At 45.8% G+C, this 21,509-nt stretch overlaps 1 protein-coding gene and 1 long non-coding RNA gene across 2 annotated transcripts in view; one reads left to right on the top strand and one right to left on the bottom strand.

Moving 5' to 3' along the window:
* Window positions 1–21,509, bottom strand: part of SPAG1 (sperm associated antigen 1) — a 1,725,603-nt gene that overhangs the window by 1,557,341 nt on the left and 146,753 nt on the right. The window lies entirely within an intron of this gene.
* On the top strand, window positions 18,656–19,542 carry LOC138497778 (uncharacterized). The gene is made up of 3 exons (XR_011278642.1): window positions 18,656–18,733; window positions 18,821–19,048; window positions 19,455–19,542. It is a non-coding gene; the product is annotated as an uncharacterized lncRNA (long non-coding RNA).

The raw sequence follows: 21,509 nt of genomic DNA, 5'->3' as shown, positions 1-21,509 counted from the left end.
CCACCGGCGCCAGGACAAGGTCCAAAAGGTCCCAATAGGGGCCGGCTGGTGCCCGGAATGAAGGTTATGAGCCTGCTTCCAAGGATGTTGGGCAGGTCCTGCATTCTTGGAAGTAGTGATCATGACATCCTGTTCTCCGACCCAGGATTTCCCATTGCTGACACCTACGTCAATGCTTCCTCCAGAGAGACTACAACAGACATCCTCTTTGCTGTCCCATCTCCCGACCTCTGGACTACCCACGTGGTTTCTATCCTCTCCCCTTTTTCCTCTTCACCCATTAATGGTGGAACCAGATGGGAAGTGCTCTTGGCACACTTATCCAAATGCATCATTAATGTCTACCAAAATGGCACTACCATGGCTCAGGGCTCTCAGTCCAACCTTCTCCTTCTTGGCAAGCGTCTTCCCTCTCTCATTAACTCGCCCCCCTTGTGCTGCCACTCCTCTTTCTGCCACCTCCGTGGCCTCTTCGCCCCCTCCGATGGGTGCACCTCGTCCCTGTACCCCACCATGGAAGACATTTAAAAAAGGTGGCAACCTGCTACACCTAGCCACCCGCAATTCTCACTGTGCTGTCAAACACTCCTCTGACATCTGTCACTTTCTTGAAGACTTTGACCTCGCCATCCTCACTCTCACTGAGACATGGTTCAATGGCAGCTCTGTCACTGCTTTTTTTTTTAATTTGTTTTTTTTGATTTTGAAACAAAAATAAAAATAAAAACAAAAAAATGAACAAGAGATTTAAGCGTTTCAATTGTTACAGCTCTGTTAGCATATGGTTACATCAACAGAACAAAACTAAAGTCTCATACACTTGATCGTTCTTGTGTTCGTTTCGGATCACTAGTAGTAACAATCAGTATAACATCTTCATTACCCACCCCCTTACCCCCCATGGTTGGGCAGACATCATTGCGGCATCATTTCTCTGACATGTTCATAGCGAGTAATGTTCGGTTCACTATTGTGAGGTTTCCTTGATTTTTGGGTCATAACTGTCCTGTATTGAGAGTTTTTGGGATTCTTGGTTCAATTAAGATCCTGTAGCGTCTTCGGGTTGGGAGTCTGTCGTGTCGGAGAGGTGTTTGCCTCGAACGTCCGACCATAAGGTCTCACATTGCGATGCTTTGTTATGCAGGGATGCCGTGATCAATTCCATTGTGTAAATTTTGGTTGACAAATTGATCCATTCCTTCTTACTTGGAACCTTTTTGGATTTCCATTTTGTTACTAGGAGTGCACGGGCTGCTAGTAGTAGGTGTGGGGCAAGACCCCTGAGTCTAGACCACTCATCCTCCTTTTTTTCCATTCCGAAGAGAACCAAACGTGGATCAACGTCTCTTTGTATGCCATCTATGTCTTTAATCCATGCCAGGACTTCCTCCCAGAATACTTTAATGCGTGGGCAGCTCCACCACATGTGCCAATAGTCGGCAGTTTCTCCACATTCTCGCCAACATCTCGGGCTCAGGGTCTGAAACATCTTGGACAATTTGAGTGGGTCGTATTGCCATCTGTGTAGGAGTTTGATGGCATGTGATTTGTATTGGCTGGATAAGGACCTCTTGGATGTGTTTTTGCATATCATTTCCCATTGTTCTGGGTCTATCTCCTCTCCTAAGTCCCTCCCCCATCTGCTTCTAAGATGTTCTGTGGAGCCGGTGCCTGCTTCGATAAGTTCTTTGTACATAGCCGATATCAAACCCTTCATTTCAGACTTGGAATCCAAGAGTTTTTCGAATGGGGCGAGTTCTCTCTGCAGTTTTTCATTCCGTGCTGATTTTGTGAGGACTCCTTTTATCTGGATGTATTGTAAGGTGGATAATGGACCTATTCCTAGGGCTTCAGTTAAGTCTGGAAGAGTAATGAATGTGTCCTTCTGCTGGAGTTGCCCTACCCTTTCGAGTGCCGCCTCGTACTAGGATTGGAATCTTCCTACCTCAGGTATATGATCGTTTATACCAGGGGACCATAAGTGGCTAAGTGGGGACGGCCAGGTGGTGATCTTTTTCATTGCCTTGCTTGGTTGCCAGATGTTCCAGATGGTTCTCAGTATCGGGTGGCCCTTAATTTTCCGTTGTATCCTTTTGTGAGGGGTCCATAGCCATTCTGACACAGTGGCCGACGTGAAGTAATGGTTGTCCATGTGGACCCATTGTAGGTGGTTGTGATCACGTAAGTGTGGGATAAGGATACGCAGTTGTGAGGCTTTGTAATATGCTCGCAGGTCGGGGAGACCTACTCCTCCTTTGTCCTTGGAGAGCGTCAGAGTGTCGAATGCAATCCTCACATTCTTTCCCTGCCAGAGGAACCTAAGCATACTTTTTTAGCTTCATCAAAAAACGCATTTGGTATCTCGATAGGTAACATCTGGAAAGGGTACAGGAATCAGGGGAGGCATTCCATTTTAATGGTGTTAATCCGCCCTAACGACGAAATCGTGAGTTTGTCCCACCTGTTCAGATCGGCCGAGAAGCTCTGGAGGAGGGGAGGAAAGTTGGCTTCATATAGGTCTGTTATGTTTTTGATGATCTGGATGCCCAAGTATTTAAAGGGCAAGAACTTAGTTTTGTTTTCCTCTTTCGTTCCTTGCAAAGGGAACAATATTGATTTAGTCTTGTTCACCTTAAACCCGGAGAGTTTGCCATATTCTTCTAATAGTTGGAGAGCATTGGGGACAGATACAGAGGGGTTGGTAATGTGTAAAGGTATGTCATCCGCATAGAGTGCTATCTTATATTCTTTTGTTCCCAATCGCATGCCTTCTATTCTGGAGTCGGATCGTATCTTTTGGGCCAGGGGTTCTAGGGAGAGCGCAAAAAGTATTGCAGAGAGGGGGCACCCCTCTCTAGTAGCCCATCCCATTTCAAACCATCTGGAATGCTCCCCATTAACAGAGATAGATGCCGTTGGGGATGTGTATACTGCTTGTATCCCTTTCCTAAATCTCGGCTCTATCCCCACCTTGCGAAGGACTGCCCTCAAGAATTCCCACTCCACTCTATCAAAAGCCTTTTCTGCGTCTATTGACAGTAGGGCAGGGTCATTTGGAAGTTCCGGTGATGAGTGGATGAGATGTAGCGTTTTGCGCATGGTGTCTGCCCCTTGCCTACCCAATATAAATCCAACTTGGTCATTGTGTATGAGGTGAGGGATCAGTACTTCCAATCGAGCGGCTAATACCCTGGTGTAAATTTTCGCATCCAAGTTGAGCAATGAAATTGGGCGGTAAGAACCACAAAGTTTGGGGTTCCTTCCTTCCTTTGGGATCACTGTTATGAGCGCCTTCGTAAAGGAGTCGGGGGCCGTCCCCGTTTCTAATATCTCGTTAAAGAGCTCTGTCAGGAATAGTGTTAGTTGGTCGCTGAAGGTTTTATGAAACCCAGCGGTATAACCGTCCTCTCCAGGGGATTTGCCTACAGTTAGTCTTTTAATTGCCTCTTGGCCCTCAGGTTGGGATATCGGAGATTCTAAGAGCTCAGTTTCGGGGCGCGAGATTTTGGGCATATCTATCTGGGAAAGATAGTGTTCTGTATCTGATTGCCCTGGAGTCACTTCCGAGGTGTACAACCCGTCGTAGAAGTTGGCAAAACTCTCCGGCTAGTGTGGGGGTTGGGGGGTTTGTAGGGTTTTCTTCAATTATCTCTTTCACTTTCCATTCTGCCCTTTGTTCCCTGAGTCTGGCTGCCAATAGCGCGTCGGCCTTGCCCCCCTTCTCGTAGAAGTTCTTCCCTTTTTTGTTGTGCTATGTTGATGTTGTCGCAGTCCGTGCCCAGGTGTTCCCTGTTCTCACTTTCCAGTTGGCATATTTTGGACCCAAGTCTGTGCTCAATGATCTTTCTCTCTCTTTTTTTGGTAGATCCTTCTCTTATCAGGATGCCTCTCCAGGTGGCTTTACCCACCTCCCATATTGTCTGCTTGGAGACTTCCCCATAGTTATTCAGTTTGAAGTATTCCTCAATTTCAGTTGCCATTTCAATTTTAAATACTGAATCTTTCAACAGGCTTTCATTACAGCGCCACTTCCCTCCTGAAACAGGTAAGTCTGCCCACCTTATATCTGATAGGACCATGTCATGGTCTGACCATGTTATCGGAACTATTTCAGATAGTGTTGTGGTGTCGAGGAGGTCCTTGGTGAGGTACAGGTAATCAATCCTGGTGAATGTTTTGTGCGGATTGGAGTAAAATGTGTAGCCATCAGGATGTTTAATTCTCCACACATCTTGCAGGTCATATATCTCCACTATGTCTGAAAGTCCAGTGCGTTCACTTCTAACTTGGCTTCTTATCTCAGGGTTGCCTGGTTCCCAGTCTTTGGTCGGGTCTGCCCACTGGTTAAAGTCTCCTCCTCGCCAGATGCCTCCAACATTATTTTGGGTATTGTCTTTTCTAGGAACTTGGCTTGTCCTGCATTGGGGGAGTATATTACTGCGACTGTTACTTTGACCTTTGTGATTGTCCCAGATATCAAGAGAGTCCGCCCGCTTACATCGAACCAGGTCTTATCCACTTCGAAGTTGATTCCTTTCTTGATCAAGATTCCGACTCTGCCTTTCCTGAGTGGGCCCGAGCCCCAGAATTCCTTTCCCCCTCTTTTTCCAAGTAGTCCTCTCTCCTCCCCCTTGGCAAACTTTGTTTCTTGTAGAAGGAGAATGTCTATTTGAGATCTGCGGAATTTCCTTGCCACTAGCGATCTGTTGGTCGGCGAGTTGAGGCCTTTCACGTTAAGGGTTCCTATCCTTAGGGACTCCCCACCCTTCTGTTCTTCAATTGGTGCCATTATCAGAGTATTTCGGTTGTGGATTCGAGACCCATGTCAAGTGAGTATATTGGTCATAAGGACTCACATCGTCTTGAGTGATTCTTTGTGTTGCCGATTACGCTTCATCCTCTGTACATTTCTTGTCTGCCCAACCCCCACCCTCCACCCTTCCAACATTGACCGCGTCCGTGCAGACCCAGATAAAAACTCGGGTCCTGCATCGAACCCCCTTTAGGGACCGTCACTTTGGGTCCCCAAGACTATTATAACATCATAATCTTGACTGAGCACCCATTCACCCCCCCACCATTGTTTACATGGTCCGAATTTCTTTTGAGCCTAGACATCCTTACACAGTTCGGGCCACCGACATATGTATTAGAGTATAGGTCGTCTTACCAGTGTTGTGGATCATCAGTTCTCCCCGCCTGGGGGGGGGTATTACCTCTCCGGAATTTCCTCGATCCCTTGACACGTTTCCTTCTGGGGCCCTGTATACGCCATCCTCTTTCTTCGTGACACGGATCTCCCCGATCGTGTCCCTCTGCGATTGATCCAAGGAGGTCAGAGATGTACGTCTTGATCTCCCCCTCTGAGCTTAGCTTGATTTTGTTACCGTCGTATTCAAAGGACAGAGAGAAGGGGTACCCCCACCTGTATCTTATGTTCTTTTCTTTCAGATGTTTGGTGATAGGCCCGCAAATGTGTCGAAGTGCCAGGGTCATGGATGATAGGTCCTGATATATCGAGATTCGGGATCCTTGGAGGGTAATTGAGTCGCTGCCTCTTGCTTTCTAGAGGATTCGTGTTTTGTCCTGAAAGCGGTGAAATCGAACAATGTATTCTCTCTGTCTTAGGTTCATCAACTGCATCGTCGGCGACTAAGAGTTTGATGATGTCGTGCAGGGTGTTCTTCAGATCGCTCTCTGTCTCCCCTTCTCGTTCCGGGATTCCGAAAATCCTCAGATTGTTCCGCCTCTCTCGGTTTTCCAAATCATCAAGCTTGAGTTTGAAGCTCTCCTCTCGTTGCTGCAGTTCGGTCATCCGCTGGTCGAGTTGCGTTTCAAGAGTGTCTATGGACGCTTGGTTGTTCTCGACCCCTTCGAGCCTCACCTCCATGGTATCTAGACGTTGGGTAATCTTGTCAATTTTGGAGCCAATGCTGGCGCCCATATTCTTTATTTCGCCCAGCAAGGCGGCAATGTCCCCTTTGGTAGCTGCGGATTCACTTCCCGAGGGATTTGGGTTCGCCATGGTATGGGCACAGTTTTCGGATGAAGTAGAGACGTAGGAGAATGTGGCTAGTTTCTCCCTAATGTCCATTGGTTCTCCCAAAGCTCCTTAGTGTCGCCAATGCTGTTCGATGGGGAGATGGAGTCGGGGGCAGAGGAGGCACACGCCCCTGGGTCGGGGGCCCTACCCTCTGCACTACGACGTCGATGTTCTCTGTGATATGCCCAGGGTACGGGCGGTTCAGTACTGCGTATGGGTTACCCGGGGTGCCCTTTAGGTAGCGTTCAGGTCCGGCAACGCTTTGGGGGTGTTTTCCTCTTGTGCAGGGCGAAACATTTAGGCTGAGAGGGGTCCAAACCGCTGCTGTGTGGTGGTGTAGTTGTTCACGGGGTAGATGGGATGGGCCTACCGTCTCCCCACTGAGCGCTGTCTCAGGGCCTAGGCCGGTCCCGCTCTTCGGAGGCTCGACCAAGGCTGTCCCGTCCCCTTTGCGGCGAGGAACGTCACCAGGAGTGTGAATTCCGTGGCCGGGGTTCAGGGTCTTTCAGGTTTTCTCCGTTCGGCAGGCCTAGGGTCCGCTTCCGAACGTTTCCTGTGAGCGGGCCGCGGAGCCGTTGTGTGACGTCTTTTTGAGGGATGTATATCTCCGGTTTGCAGGGGCCGTTTTCGATCGGGTTTTCGACCGAACGGAGGGGGGGGTGGTCCTCTGCTGGCGGCACACTGACGTAGAACCTTGGGGGGTCATCAAAGGGGGGGCTCAATCCCTCCTAGGGACCCAAAGTAGCAGAGCCTCTGTCATACCCACTCAATCCTACTACTCCTTTGAAGGTCTTGTTTGTAAGCTTTGCGTCTCTCCTTCCCTCTCGCTACCATTTATAGGACCCATGGGCTGATCTCACTGTTCCTCTCAGAGTGGGCTGACCTCGCCTCTTCTGACTTCTACTTCCAAGCTTCTCCCCTCCTTGGAGACTTAACCTAAATTCCACTGATTCTTCCACTCTACACTTCTGCAACCTCTGCGACTCTCTTTCCCTCACCATACTTCCCTCTGGTGCAACCCACTCAGCTTGACAGACCTTGGATGCACTCAGAGCCGATATCACCTTTGCTAACCCTCTCACTACCCCCTCTCTCCTGGTCTGACCATGCTCTCCTCTCCTCCCATCTGGAGCTCCAGGGATTGCCGGCTGAGCCTCTGCCTTCACTGCCAGTCTCCTTCTCCATCTTTCAACCAATGAAGCGAGTGCCAGTAGCTGCTTTTGCTGCCTCCTTCATTCCTCCCCCCACTCCTGTTACTGACTCCCACACGGACTAATCCATTGCTAACCTTCACCTCTCTATCTCCAACAACCTTGATATCCTTACTCCTGCTAAGAGGATCCGCATGAAGCCTGCCTCCAAGTGCAATAGTTGGTATGATTCCGATCTAGCCTCGCTTAAATGCAAGTGCAAAGTCACTGAATGGAAATGATTGGCTTCTAGCACATCCTGTGACAAACTGGCCTGTTGCCTGCGCCGAAGGCAATACAGATTCCCCATCCGTTCTAAAAAATGGGCCCATAGCCAAGCCTGCATCTTTGAGGCCACAAACATGGCTGAACTCTGCAAATAACCCTCCTCCTCCTCTTCGTCTTCCTCCAACTCCCCCCCCCCCATACCCAGGCCTCCCTTGGCCCCCATCTCTACCCCCCAACTCTCCTCCTTCTCACCCATAGTGCTCGATGAGGTCACCAAGACAGTCTGCTCTATGAAAGTCTCTTCCAAACAGGGGCTTCCCTTCTCCTCTATAACTTACAAGGACAATATTGCCTCACTTGCTCCCTCCTTGGCTGAGTTATGTAATCATTCTTTTGCCACTGGCGCCTTCCCATCAGCCCTCAAGCACTCCCTTATGCACCCCTCCTAAAAAAACTGTGTGCGGACCCTTCCTGACCGGCCGACTACCGCCCTATCTCCACTACCCCCTTCTTGGGCACACTCTTGGAGAAGTTGGTCATCTCCCAACTAATCCATCACACAGAATCTGGTGGCTGTCTCCACAACCACCAGTCTGGTTTCAGAGCAGCCAGAGGCATGGAAACTGATCTCCTGAACACATGTGAACTTGCTCTCAAACCTCGACTCAAACTCTCCTTCTATTCTCATCCTCCCCAATCTGTCCTCTGCCTTTGACACAGTCAAATCATTCCACCCTAATAAATCGGCTTTGTGATACTCAGGGCATCACGGACTGGGCACTGGATTGGTTGACCTCTTCCCTCTCCAATCAGCCCTCCCAAGTGCAACTGGGTCTGTTTCTCTCCTCTATCTCACTCTCTACCTGCAGCGCACCTCAGGGATATATCCTCTCGCCGTGGCTTTTCAACATTTACCTTGCCCCTCTTGCCCCTCTCGCCCACCTGATCTCCATGTTCTCTCCTCATTTCCTATGTTATGCTCATGACACTCAGCTCTTCTTTAAGCTTCTCTCCTCTTCCTCCTCTCCTTCCTCTCTCATTCCTGACTGCTATTCAGGCATGGTGTACTGCTTATGATCTCTGCCTTAATTCCAGTAAGACTGAGATTCTTCTCAGTCACTCCTGCCCCCTCCTTACCTCTGACAGCGTTCCATGGGCCCACTCCTCTCACCCTTGTGTGAGGCAAAAAACGTGGGCGTCATCTTCGACTCCTCTCGCTGACCTGTTCAAAAAATCAAATGTTCAGCTTCACCTCCTCAAAGGCATTCTCCCTTTCCTTACCTTCCCCCAGAAACTCAATGTCTCCAGAGCTCTGGTTCTCTTCAGGTTGGACTACTTTAACAGCTTCTTCCTTAATCTGCTGCTTTCCTCCCTCTGCCCTTTTCAACCAATCCAGAATAGGACCCCAAGACTTATACTCAGCCTCAAGCACAGGTGCTGCATCCCTCCAACCCTAATATCTCTCCACTGGCTCCCTGTGGTTGCAAGGATCAAAATCAAGACACTCTGCATAATCCAGAAGGCTTTCTGCGGCCAGAGACCTTGCTACATTCAACTCCCTCTCCCCAAATACCTCCCTGCTTGAGTCCTTCGGTCTTCTAGCTTCAACTTTCTGCAGGTCAGATGTTTCTCAAAGGAGAGAGTGGGGGTAGATTACTTTCTTTAGCAGGAGCCTCCATCTGGAATGGCTCCCCTGCCCCTCTGCGTCATGAGCCGGATCTCTAAATTCCGGAAGCTTCTCAAGACCTTCCTTTTCGCCTCCTCCTTCCCCTCCACCCCCTCCCCTGCTAGTTTCCACCTGCCTTTATGTCTGGTTGCCTGTATCCCTTATGAGTCTACTGGGGCCAGGCTCTCCTTCGAACAGTCTTCCCCTTCAACCCATCTCTGCACTTGCCCTCTGGTACCCCCCCAACCCCTGACTAGCCTACTGAGTCTTGTCCCCCCCCCCACACTTCACAATAACTAAATCCAATCCTTTCTTCCCCGAGCACTTGCCCTCCTGGGCCTCTTCTCCCCTGCACTTCTCCCTCTTCCCCTTTCCCTGCAGTTCCTGATACTGCACTTGCACAATCCGAATGTCACAAGGCCTCGTAGGACCGTTATTATTTTGTCTTCTGTCCCCCCCAACCCTCTGGTCTTGTAGTGCCTGCAAACACTTTGATTTACAGGAGCCATACAAAGGTTCAATAAATAAAAATAAATATAGACAAAACAGTGATTTGAAGATATCATGGCTGGGTCAGAAGACATTTGCCACTTCCATGTTTGGGGAAGGAAAAGCTTATTGGGTTTCTTTTCTGTTCAAAGTGATAGAGGCAGAATACACAGTAGGATATGTTTTCTGGACTAACTCACTTAATTTTTGAGAGACCTCCTGACAAGCACCCTTTTCTTTTCTACGGTAGGGCTTTATATATTATGGAGAGATTACAGTTTGAAACGCTTAGCAATAAAGAACCCTAAGGACCGAAAACAGAAAAAGATAAATAACAGAAATAAAAGATACAGAGAAAGCAGCGACTAAACGGAGATACAAACTTTGCTCATAGGTTATAAGAAAATGAAGAAAGTCCAATCAATAGATTAGATTCTGCTCAATATTCTCAAGGACAAGAGCGATGTACGTTTCTGGTCAAAGATGCAGATGATGGAAGGTCATGTGGGCAATGAGCACATTAATTCTATTTCAGCGTATACTTGGTCCACATAATTTCCAAGTACAATAACCCAGAGGATTCTTGTAGAGCTTTGGAACGGTACACGTTGGTCAATTGGGAGGTCTGCTTTCCATTAGCTGATATGCAAAAGGTTAAAAACAGAAGAGCACCCAGCCTTACTGGTCTGGTTAATGTCGTGACATCACAGGTCGCGTGACATGCTACCATCTTTGGGTTATAAATACAAGCGTGAGGCACTGGACAGATTTTGCAGTCCTTGCGTCTCACCGCTCAGGAGAGTTCTGTGCATACTTTAAGATGGCAAGAAGGGGACATTATAAGTAATCAACAATGTGATCACCAAGTTAAAGTAAGGCTGAAATATATTAATTTTGTCAACAGGTCTAGAACGGAGGTTATAAAACAACTGATATTTTGATCATGAGGCACCTTGACCATTATAAATACGGTAAGATATTATTTCTCTCATATGTAATAGACAGAGGTTATACACTTTATCATGATTTATAGGTTCTAACAGAGTTGCGTAGGAGTTGTACAAACATGAATCCCAAAAATTAGGGTAAGCAATTTGACATTATTTATGGTTTAATTATACACGATTTAAAGTAGGTTTCATCTGAGGAGGAGCACAATGAAGTATTTCTTTTAGGTACTCAATAGGAATTTGAGTCTTTCACACACTATTTTATAGGAGAAGGTCAGTATATAACTAGCTATGGGCTAAATAGCTGATCTGGGAGATTAGTAAAGGAGGAGTATCGATGGATTTTCTATAAATTAATTTTCAGTAAGACATTTTAATTAATCCCGGAAGATGGATAGGTTAGATATCCAAAATGCGTTGGAAGTGAGACAACGATGATAGAGGAAATTGACTCCCCAATAGAAACGGTCATTTCATTGTATTAATGATAAATGTTCTTGAATTATTAATTGATGTCCTGTTTATGTAATTGTAAATGGAACAGTATATGGTGAAAATTGATTCATTTTGGGGATTACTATATGAGCAAGAAATAATTCTTGACAAAACAGTGTTCTTTTGGTAAATTTAACGCATACATTATGTAAAGTGTACTTTTTTCATTTTTTTTTTAATGTAAAGTGTACTTTCTAGTAAATTTGTTCTTTTTGTGTATTACAAATAGAAAATGAAAATGATAATCAATTGAAGGTTTATCCAATGAGTGCATTTGGGTTCTGAGTTAGGCATAGTGGTCTGGTTTTTCTTATGACATTAAGGCAGTATATACGTGCTATATGATAGGATTATATTGAAATCACCTCCCCTTAGTACTTGCTGTCAATCTAACATACTGTCACCCTTGAAATTTCCACCATCTCTCCAGTTTACCACTTCCTCATTGAATTGGTTATCCTTCACTCCAATCCTCCTTCTACTGCTCCTGCGCCCCCAGCCCAATCTTGGTCCGTAACACCCGCAAACCTACGGATGAGATGCTCATGCCCACCCTCTCCTCCCTTCTCACCTTCACACCACCAGCTAACAGCCTGGAAGCCTTAACACACCACTACCACCAGAGCCTCCTCCTTACGAGGAATCAACACGCTCCCCTACAATCAAAAATCCCCCAAAGCACACAAAGCCTCTAATCTATGGTTTTCTGATGAACTTGTTTCACTTTGTCGAATCAAGAGATCCCTTGAGCACATTTATCCACAAAATAAAACTCACAAGTCAACTACGCTAACTTTGCTAAAGTCGCTAAGACATACAAAAAAAAAAAACGGTCTTCTCCCACAAGGCCAACTCTTACAATACTTAAATGCTAACTAAGATTCAAAAGAACTATTTTCCATTTTATGAGAACTTGAGAGGCCAGCCAGGCACAACAACACCAGGACTGACAAAGAATGATGTACTACCATTCACGACTCCCTCGCCGTGACAAAAATGAAAGCCAATAAAATCCAGCTTGCTTCCAAAACTGCTGCCCCTGCCACCACTCCCTCCTCCAATCTCTGCATCCCTACATATACTACACCATTCTCTTTCTCCCAAGTCTCTGGAGGGCACGTCCAGGAGACTATCCTAGCCCTTAAACCTTCAAACTGCAAGGGTGAGTCCTGTCCAACACACATTGTAAAAACATTTGTTCCCATGATTTTACCAATCATTACAGACTTTGTGAATGCCTCCTTTAAGGCTTGAATTGTTCCCAACTGCATCAAATCTGCTTGGATTACTCAACTCAAAAAGCCCTCCCTCGATCATGCCCTAATCACCAACTTCTGCCCCATCACCACTGTCCCCTTTCTGCTCAAAATACTCAACCGTATTGCCTATTCCCAAATCCAACACTTCCTAGAATACCAACATATTCTAGGCACAAGACAATCTGGGTTTTTGACCAAATCACAGCTCTGAAACTGCCTTGTTGGACCTTAAAATGCAGTTGAACAGCATCCAGGATGCAGGGAATCTCCTCCTCCTCCTCCCTCCTCCCTCCTCCTCCTCCTCCTCCTCCTCCTCCTCCTCCTCCTCCTCCTCCATCTTTCTGCTGCTTTTGACTTGGTTGACCATGGTACTCTCTGCCAACAACTGGGTTCTCACTTCTTTTTCATCTGATGTCATTGCTTGGATGAAATCCTTCCTTGGAGAACGCACCTCAAGATTCTGCATTGGGAACTCAGCTGTAGACCCTATCCCAGCACCGCTGGGTGTCCCCCCTAAGGCAAATGCCTGTCTCCCACCCTCTACAATACCTATGCCAAGCCACTCTATCGATATCTAAATCTCTTGACATCACGTACACTAACTTAGCTGATGATACACTAATACTCATCCCCAGCCCCATCTCTGGGAACCACCCTAAGGACCCCCTTGACTGTCAGTTCTTGGGTGATGGTTTCATCCCTGCATCTCCCTCAATCGGGCTCGGACCCCTCTTGCCTTTTATGGGACTCCTTTCCCTTGGTTTGTCAATGTCCTTTTGCTGTCGGATACACTTCCTTTTCTTTCACAGTGCTTGTAGATCAAAGTCTTTCGATTGTACAGGGATTTTGCTTGACCCTCTGTATGACTGCTTTGGCCTAGTTCGCAGGCCTTCCTATAGCCTTCTGGTACTTGTAGTATCGCATATGGGGATCGACCAGAGTGTCTCGAGTTAGCACCTACGTGGTGCCGAATTCCCTTTGCAGCTGCTTTCCCCGTTCACACTTTTAACAGTTCATTCAAAGTTGATCATCTTTGCTTCAAAACGTGCCACTTTTTGATTCTCACGCATCGCAGGCCGGTTCTCATTGGTTCTCCCTTTGACTCACCCGCTGAGTCGAACCGCTTGGCTTTCGGCTTATCTGGAGTGAAGGCCGGTACCACTGGTGCAGGAGCTTCCCTCGCTCCTGCTTATCGGCATAGGCTTGACCTGTGTACCGTTGACATCTGCTGCAGGACGCTTGTGCTATTGTTTGTGATCTTAGTCTCTCTTCTGCGAAGGTTCCGTGGGTTTGGGATGAAAATGGCAAGGTCACTTCTCTCGTCACCACCCTCTCGATTCCTGCCACCTTGCTCCTTCACTTGAACTGCTGCGTGGTAGCTGTCTCGTCGTGCTCTCTGCTGTACTCGCCTTGCTTGCCCTGTGCTCTCTGGCTCCACCTTCTATCCCTTTGGGGAAAAGAAAGGGCCATCATGTATGTGTGATTTAAGTCACTGGCCTGACTGTGCCTGACCCTTGTGTCGGGACATGTCAGGTAAACAGGCTTTACATCAGTCCCTTGTCTTGGGTGTGAAAAAGCATTCATGGAGTGTCAGAGTATCCTACGGGACGGGATAAGGAAGGTTGGTGTAATGGACGAGAATGACCGGGATGAAGAACAAAACATAGGGGATTGTGGGAATTGTAGTGTTTTGTCTGATCAGATTGGGAATGCGAAAAATGAAAATCAGAGGAACGGAAAGAAGGATAGGGAGTATTCGAATGGAGACCAGTGAAACAAGGATTCTGGGAGTTATGCTTTTTTGGTGTAACCGGGTTAAGGACCTTAGAGGATTGATTACGTACGGAGAGGTTGTTGGATCTGGTCCAGAGAGCTCTAACAGGAGGAAGGGAGGCAGATGCAATACAGCCTATGAAAGCCTCAGAAAGCCCCTTCTCTCCTTTTTTGGTACAATACCGCATCTCACCTGGGGCAAACTCCCGAGCATAAACACAGGTTCCCCTATCCTTGTGATCCTCCGCCGCTCGTCCACCCCGAGGGTTGGGATCTGGGAACACCAGCCCTCCCCTGGCCACCTGAATAAGGGTTCCCCGAGGTCTAGCTGGGAAAATACCCTCAGGTTACTCACAATGCAACTTGCGAAAAGTAAACCATAGTCTTAAATGGATGCTTATTTTACTCTAAATGTTTTTTGGAGGTTTCTGTCTGCATTATACATTTGAGGTGTTTAGGAACAGACTAAATCAATCAGTGACTTACCCCCTGAAGTGTGCCTGAAATAAACCATTAAGGAGTCTAGCAATTATTGTATAAAATTCCATAAACACAAATTATTTGTTATTGCAATTATTTCGTATTTACGGTCACTGCTCAAAGTGTTATACTTGTGGAACCCCCCCTTTTTTTTAATTTTGTTTTATTTTTTTAAAAGAAGCCTGAACAAGAAAGCCGACCACTCTAGAAACAAAGAGCCACATGGCACTAGCCACAGCCCAGGAGCGTCAATTTTGTTATAAAAAAAAAATAATTCTTTAGGGGTAGCAAGGGAGACCTCAGGGGTCGCAAGTGCAACCCTTAGTGACCCCCAAATGACGTCCCTGCGCCTGTATCAGTTATAATCTACTCAATTATGTGATGTTGCAGCATATCAAGTAGTATAGTTGCTGTGAGATATTCACCACAAATTCGAAGCTACTGTACACCCTCATGTTATAAAGGTATGGACCCAAATAAAACTCTTTGTTCATGTCCAGAGGGGCCACAGCATGTAGATGATAAATCCAATACAGTTCACGATGTGCACGTGTAGACACCCCAACATGGGTAAAAAGATTAAACTCCATGACTTTGCCACATGCAACAGCAAAAATTGTTTCTATGCATTACGATGTCCTTGTGGAAAGTACTATGTAATGTGAGAAACCCAAGGGTGTTCTCCCAGGTATTCCTCAGGAGTCCCTTATTCTGGTAGCCAGGGAAGGCTTGTGCTCACAGATCTCAACCCTGGGGCTAGACGAGTGAGGGAGGGTTACCTGGGTAGGGGTGCCCAGGGGGTAGGGGGTGTTTGGGGAAATACATCGGGAGAGACGTGGTATTGTACCAAAGGAGGCGAGGAGGACGAGATACCTAAGGCCTTTACAGGGTGTAATACATCTACCTCCCTTCCTCCCATCAAACCTCTTGTACAACTAAAATAAATCTCCCCTGGACTCCAAACCCAGTCACATCTAGAAACCACCTCTCTCAATTCCTGCTTTTCCCCCGTTCTACCCGAGTACTCCCAGTTATTTTCTTCCCCTTCCCTCGGATTATCATTTCCTGTATTTCCAACCTGCTCAGACAAAACACTACCATTCCCACAATTCCCCCTGTTCCTTTCACAATACTAATCCCGGTCAGTTCCGTATGTTTCACAAACCCTATCCATCTCATCCTTAGAAGTTAACCAACCAACCCCAGTCTAGAATATCTTTTCCCCATTTTACCATGTAGGATACTCAGATACTCTAAACGCCCCCACCCCCTTTTTCGACACAAACTCTCTCACATACCACAGAAGACAACGGACAGAGTCCAAACCTGTTTACCAGACATGTCCCAAACCAAGGGCCAAGGCAGTCAGGCAATTGACCAGAATCACACACAGTACGGCCCTTTCTTTTCCTCACAGGGATAAAAAGTGCAGCACAAAAGACGAGCAAGGCAGATCACATGTCGTGAGAGCTAACTCAGCACGGCAGTTCAAGAGGAGTCGAAAGATGGCGAATACCGAGAGGGTGACAAGGAGAGATGTAGCCTTGCCCTTTCCGATCAAGGCCCGTAAAACCTCTGCAGACGGAAACATAAAACCGCGAACAAAGGCCAAGCGTGTGTTGCAGCAGATGTCAATGGTACACGAGACCCTCCTCTGTTGATTACCAAGCCGGGGAGAGACGCTTGCCTTAGTAGTACCAACCTTGACTCCAAGAAAAAGGAAAACCAAACGGTCCATCACAGCCAGTGAGTCAAGGGGAAGAGCCGATAAGAAACCAAACTGTGTTGAACAAAAGTAGCAAGGGCTAATTTGAACTACTTTGAAAGATATAGAAAGGAACTATTTAGAAAAGAAGGGAAAAACCAGCAAAAGGTGTCCGGCACCACGTGGGTGTTCACGCAGGAAACGCTGGCCAATTACCCAACGGTAGAGACTATTGTAACCAGAAGGCCTTGGGGAGAGGCAAAGAGGTCAAAGTGGTCATACAGGGGTCTTGTAAAATCCTCTGTACCATCTAAAGTCTTTGACTGACAGATGATTGTGAAGCCGAGAAAAATGAATCCCGCATGGTGAAATCAGTACATGACCAGTGGGTTTGTTAAATGTTGGCAAGAGTGAACCGGCGGAGGGATGCTAACAAAAAGGGGCGAAGTCAGAAGTCCCATACTGAACTGTTTGGTAAAAGTTGGCAAGCGTCAACGCGGCAGAGGGAAGTCAACACAAAGGGGCGAAGACTGAAGAACTGTTTAAAAAGACATTAAGACTTGTGAAAGTAAGAACTATTGGATGACCAGGCGAAGTCGATTGTCCCCGTTGTCAAGTGGGTCTGAGCCCGGTCGAGTGAGATCCAGGGGGTCAAAAGTCCATTTTGAAAGGAACTTTTTGTTTGTTGTGGAATACATCAGGCCCTCTAGGGCAAGAGACTTTTTAATAAAAACAGACTTTAACATCGAAGAACCTGATAGCTGGAACGGAACTGTCGGCTCATGTTGAGAAAGCTTGAGCATGTGCTGTGCTCCAAGATTCCACCTTGTCCTGGGCTGAAAACGGGGGGAAGGGAGATCCCTAGCAATCACATCCTGACTTATTATTTGGAACACCTTTCTTTATTGAAACCCTCTCCCACACTCTTTCTATAATTAGTTGTAAGGATTTGGCAATAAGTTTTCTTTAGTATAGGGCCTTTTATTAACACGATGCCACAATGACTGCTGCCTTTTCATTTGATGGCCGAAGCTTGCTCCCATCTTGGATTTAGGTTTAGATTAGACATTTACAGTTTAATAAACACCCATGAACTGTGATCAGTCTTTACTGTTGCCACCATGAGTCCCTTACGGTAGGACGGATAATATGGAAAGTTAAAGACAGATGAACGGAACACATGTCCAATATAACAAATGGCAAATGTCAAGCCACCTGTATACAGACACTGTCGTGTCAACCATCACACAATAGCACATGAATTGGTGCATCCACTCTCTAGAGGGAACGTGGCAAAGAAACGTGCACAACGTGAACTGCATTGGATTTATCACCTGGACGCTGTGGCCTCTAATTGGGTCCATACCTTTAGAAAATGAGAGTGCACAGTAGCTTTGAATTTGTGGTGAATATCTCACAGCAACTGTACTACTGGATATGCTTCGACATCACATAATTGAGTAGATTATAACTGGTAAAGGCGGTTAGATTGTACACTCTTAAGAGGTAGTCTTATACGACCTGGTAATGTCGAAAGGATTGTCATATGTATTGCGTTACTTCCAGACACCAGAATAGACACCCCTTTTATAAAGGGATTAGAACACCACCTACTGTATTATTGAGAAGTTTTTAACTGGCACAGACCACTAGATTGTACACTCTCAAGAGGTAGTCATAAATGATCTCGCAATGTCAAAAGGATTGTCTTATGTTTTGTGATACTACTTTACTACGATATGTACACCCTTTATAAGGGAGGAGTCCATATTAGCCAACCACATTGCACTACAAATACTTAATATAAGATTGCTCATCACGTCTCCCCATAATGGAGTATCTTGTTGGAACTTCTATTTAGCAATCAGAACCACCATGGTGTTACATTATCTTTTCCTTGCTATGACTACATAGTCTAATGAGAGCCTTCAAATATAAACAGGCAATTGTTTGCCCACATTGAGGGACTTATTAGTTGCCCCCAAAATGTTGTATCGTGTCGGAACTCTTATTCCGCAATTAGAACCGCCACGTTGAAACATTGTTTTCCCTGCATGAACGGTATTAAACTGATACAACCATGATTAGGGGTGTTTGCATTCGGCGGCCTGCGTTTGTTTACGTAGGACGTCATTATGGCATGACGTCATCACACTAAAGACACGCTGCTACATTAAGTGGCCATTTTATTCACATTTTAGAAAGACAGCCTAGGACCAACACAGGAGTCTGGAACTCCCACTTTTTGCAACTTGAGTTACACAACAGGTAAATGTTCACCTTAATTTTAGATAACTGGGTTTATCAGGAACTAGAGCAGGGTCTGATTTAGGATCCTTAGAGCACACCTAATTCTTAACATTTGTGCTTTACTTCATATGAGAAATATGAGGGGACTCCTCTAGGGGCTTGACCCCAACATCCATGTCTGGATATCCGATATACCTCTGTAGAGGTGAGTATTTATCTAATAAATATTTTTCTTTGTATAATAAGAAGGCTTTTAGTGGCACACTATAATGGCGAACGTTTGGCTTTTCAGATAGATGCTAAGTCTACCCGGAGTCTTCTTGAACTTGACAATCGTTGCAGCTACTACCTTTCAGTTTACAGCTTCACCTCCAAGAAGCGAGGCGAGTGCATATACATTAGAATTAATAGGGAACCCATTAGGTTACCTAAACCGTCTCTTTTGAGTGGCCTCATCTATACCTACAGTGACAATCTCATCACATAGGATTTTGAGTGTAGCTGTTTTTTGAATGAAAAGGTGAGTCTTTATGCCTATTTGTACATACTCTATGGTTATCCAATAGGTCTAGAAAATGAATTAGTTCACTTTATTACAATGTTTCAGGTTGCCAAACCAGTACGCCATACATGCGTACAAATTACTGTGTACAATGTAGGATTCTTCCTGAGTCCATAAGGGATGTGGACATATTGAAGGTACATATTCATACATACATATATGTCGAATGTCATAACAATGCTGTATTTGGTGTGTGGTTTGTAATTCTGATCAGAATCTTGTGAGAAACATTGACCTTATGTATCTATGGTTTATTACATACAAGCTATATTGCGATATACCTAAAATAATTTGGGAGAGTGTGTATGGAAATATTTTTTCAACATTACTGACAGAAGATTATTTTGTCTTTAATCATTTGTAGATTAAAACATCTCATCAAGACCCCTGATGAAGAGAAGATTTCTTGAAACGCATCACATTATCAATAAAATATATGTTTTTTAAGAAAACCAATGTCGATTGGGATATATGAATGTATATTGAAATAACGTATCAGGAAAAACTGATTTACATTGAATCTACACTGAAGTTAACAGATTAAGATTCACCTTTAAGAACCTGGCTATTTATTGGCCTGTGATAGTGTGCAGGCGACAGAAGTGCCCATATTAATCTTGGGAACTTTTCATATTTTCTGTCTATACTTGGTCCATGTGCCAGGACCAATTCTTTCTCCCATGCACCTCAAATCACAGTAATTTTGACTATTGCTTCACTTAAATCTGTCATTTGAAATTGAAACAGAAAAGGTGTGCACTGTGGACTAGGTATCCCCTGAAACCAACCTCAGGACAACTTTTAATCCACCATTCAAAAACTGATTGGCCACTCACAAGCTTAGCTTGAACGATGTTGAAACCAAACTTCTAATTGTGGGTCACCCTTACTCTTCCATCTCTATTGATTTGTATTTGTATTGCATTTAATTTATATAGTGCCTTAATCCAAAGTGCTTTGCAAGAGGAACAAGTGAATACAACAAGCAATACTTGACAATGAATCTAAACCAGAAAACAGTACAACAAACAATTTACATTTATGATGAGGCTAAGTACTAATAGAGGGACAGAAGGTAGGAGGAGAGGGTGGAGGTGGGTTAGGTGGTGAGAGAGGAAACAATTGGTGCTATGGGGGAGAGTGGAAGAGATAGGATTTTAGAGAAGTGCAAAATAAGGGATAGGAGGTGACGGAGCGGACGGGAAGAGGAAGGCTGTTCCAGTGGAAAGGAGCAAGAAGTTGGAAGGAACGGAAACAGAAGGGGATACAGGGGGGAGGTGGTGTAGAGAGACGGAAGAGATCTGCAGAACGGAGAGAACGAGAAGGAGTATAGAAAGAGAGAAGGGAGGAGAGGTACAGAGGGGCAAACCCATAGAGGGCTGGGAAGAATAGGCAGAGGAAGTTTCAATTTGAGCTGGGAGTGGAATGGGAGCCAGCCTAGTGAGTTAAGAGAAGAGGAGATGGAGTAGTGAGGTGAGAGGTGGCAGAGTGGTAGACAGATTTGAGGGGGGAGAGAGGAGGGTAGTCCAAAGAGAAGAGTAGAGCAGTAGAAAAGTCTGTGGAAGAGAAGGGAGGAGATTAGGAGTTTAGTAGCTTGGAAGGTTAGGAAAGGATGAATTTTGCGGATGTTGTACAGGTGGAAACTGCAAGATCTGGCAGTGAGGGAAATGTGATGAGAAAGAGGTGGGTGGTTGATGGTACCTCCATGCCAGTCCTTAGACACATTAAAACCCTCAGGGGCCTATTTGGATGCTGAACTTAACATGACCAAGCACCTCAACGCCTTGGTAGTACACTGCAAACCCCCCCCACCCGAGTAGACAATTCCTGTCCCCTACCAACTGTCTCACACTCGCAACAGCGATCATCATCAGCAAACTGGACTATTGCAACATCCTCCTCATGGGCACCTCTGCAACAAACCTATCAAAGCTGCAACTCCTCCAGAACCCAGCTCTCCCTGCAGCCCTGGGTATGCGCCTGTCTGACCACATTTCTGCCTCCAGGTATGAAGCCCACTGGCTACCCATTAAAGCTTGCATTGAGTTCGAAACTCTGACACTAGTGCATCACTGCATCTACAACGTTGGACCCCCCACCCCATCTACTTAAACAAGAGCATCACTCTCCGAAACTCCGCTCACATGCTCTCCGGTCCTCTAACAGCACAGTGCTTGCAACTCCAAGATTCGAAAGGGCCAGAGCTGGAGGTGTACATTTTGTTGTCAGTGCTCCCTCACTATGGAACTTGTGACCCCCATACAGAGACAAAACGTTCTACACCGTATTCAAGAATAGGACTAAAACTTGTCTCGTCAATAAATATTATCCTGCATATACTGTACAAACGCTGTGATACCACCTGCATCTGGGCGTTACAAAAATGTTATAAATGCATAAATAAAATTCCCATTTGTAA

Source organism: Ambystoma mexicanum, chromosome 5q (genome assembly GCF_040938575.1).
Source record: "Ambystoma mexicanum isolate Mex_15411 chromosome 5q, UKY_AmexF1_1, whole genome shotgun sequence".
NCBI classification, from domain to species: domain Eukaryota; kingdom Metazoa; phylum Chordata; class Amphibia; order Caudata; family Ambystomatidae; genus Ambystoma; species Ambystoma mexicanum.
The sequence above is the reverse complement of the archived record's forward strand: the minus strand, read 5'-3'. Positions and strand labels throughout refer to the sequence as shown.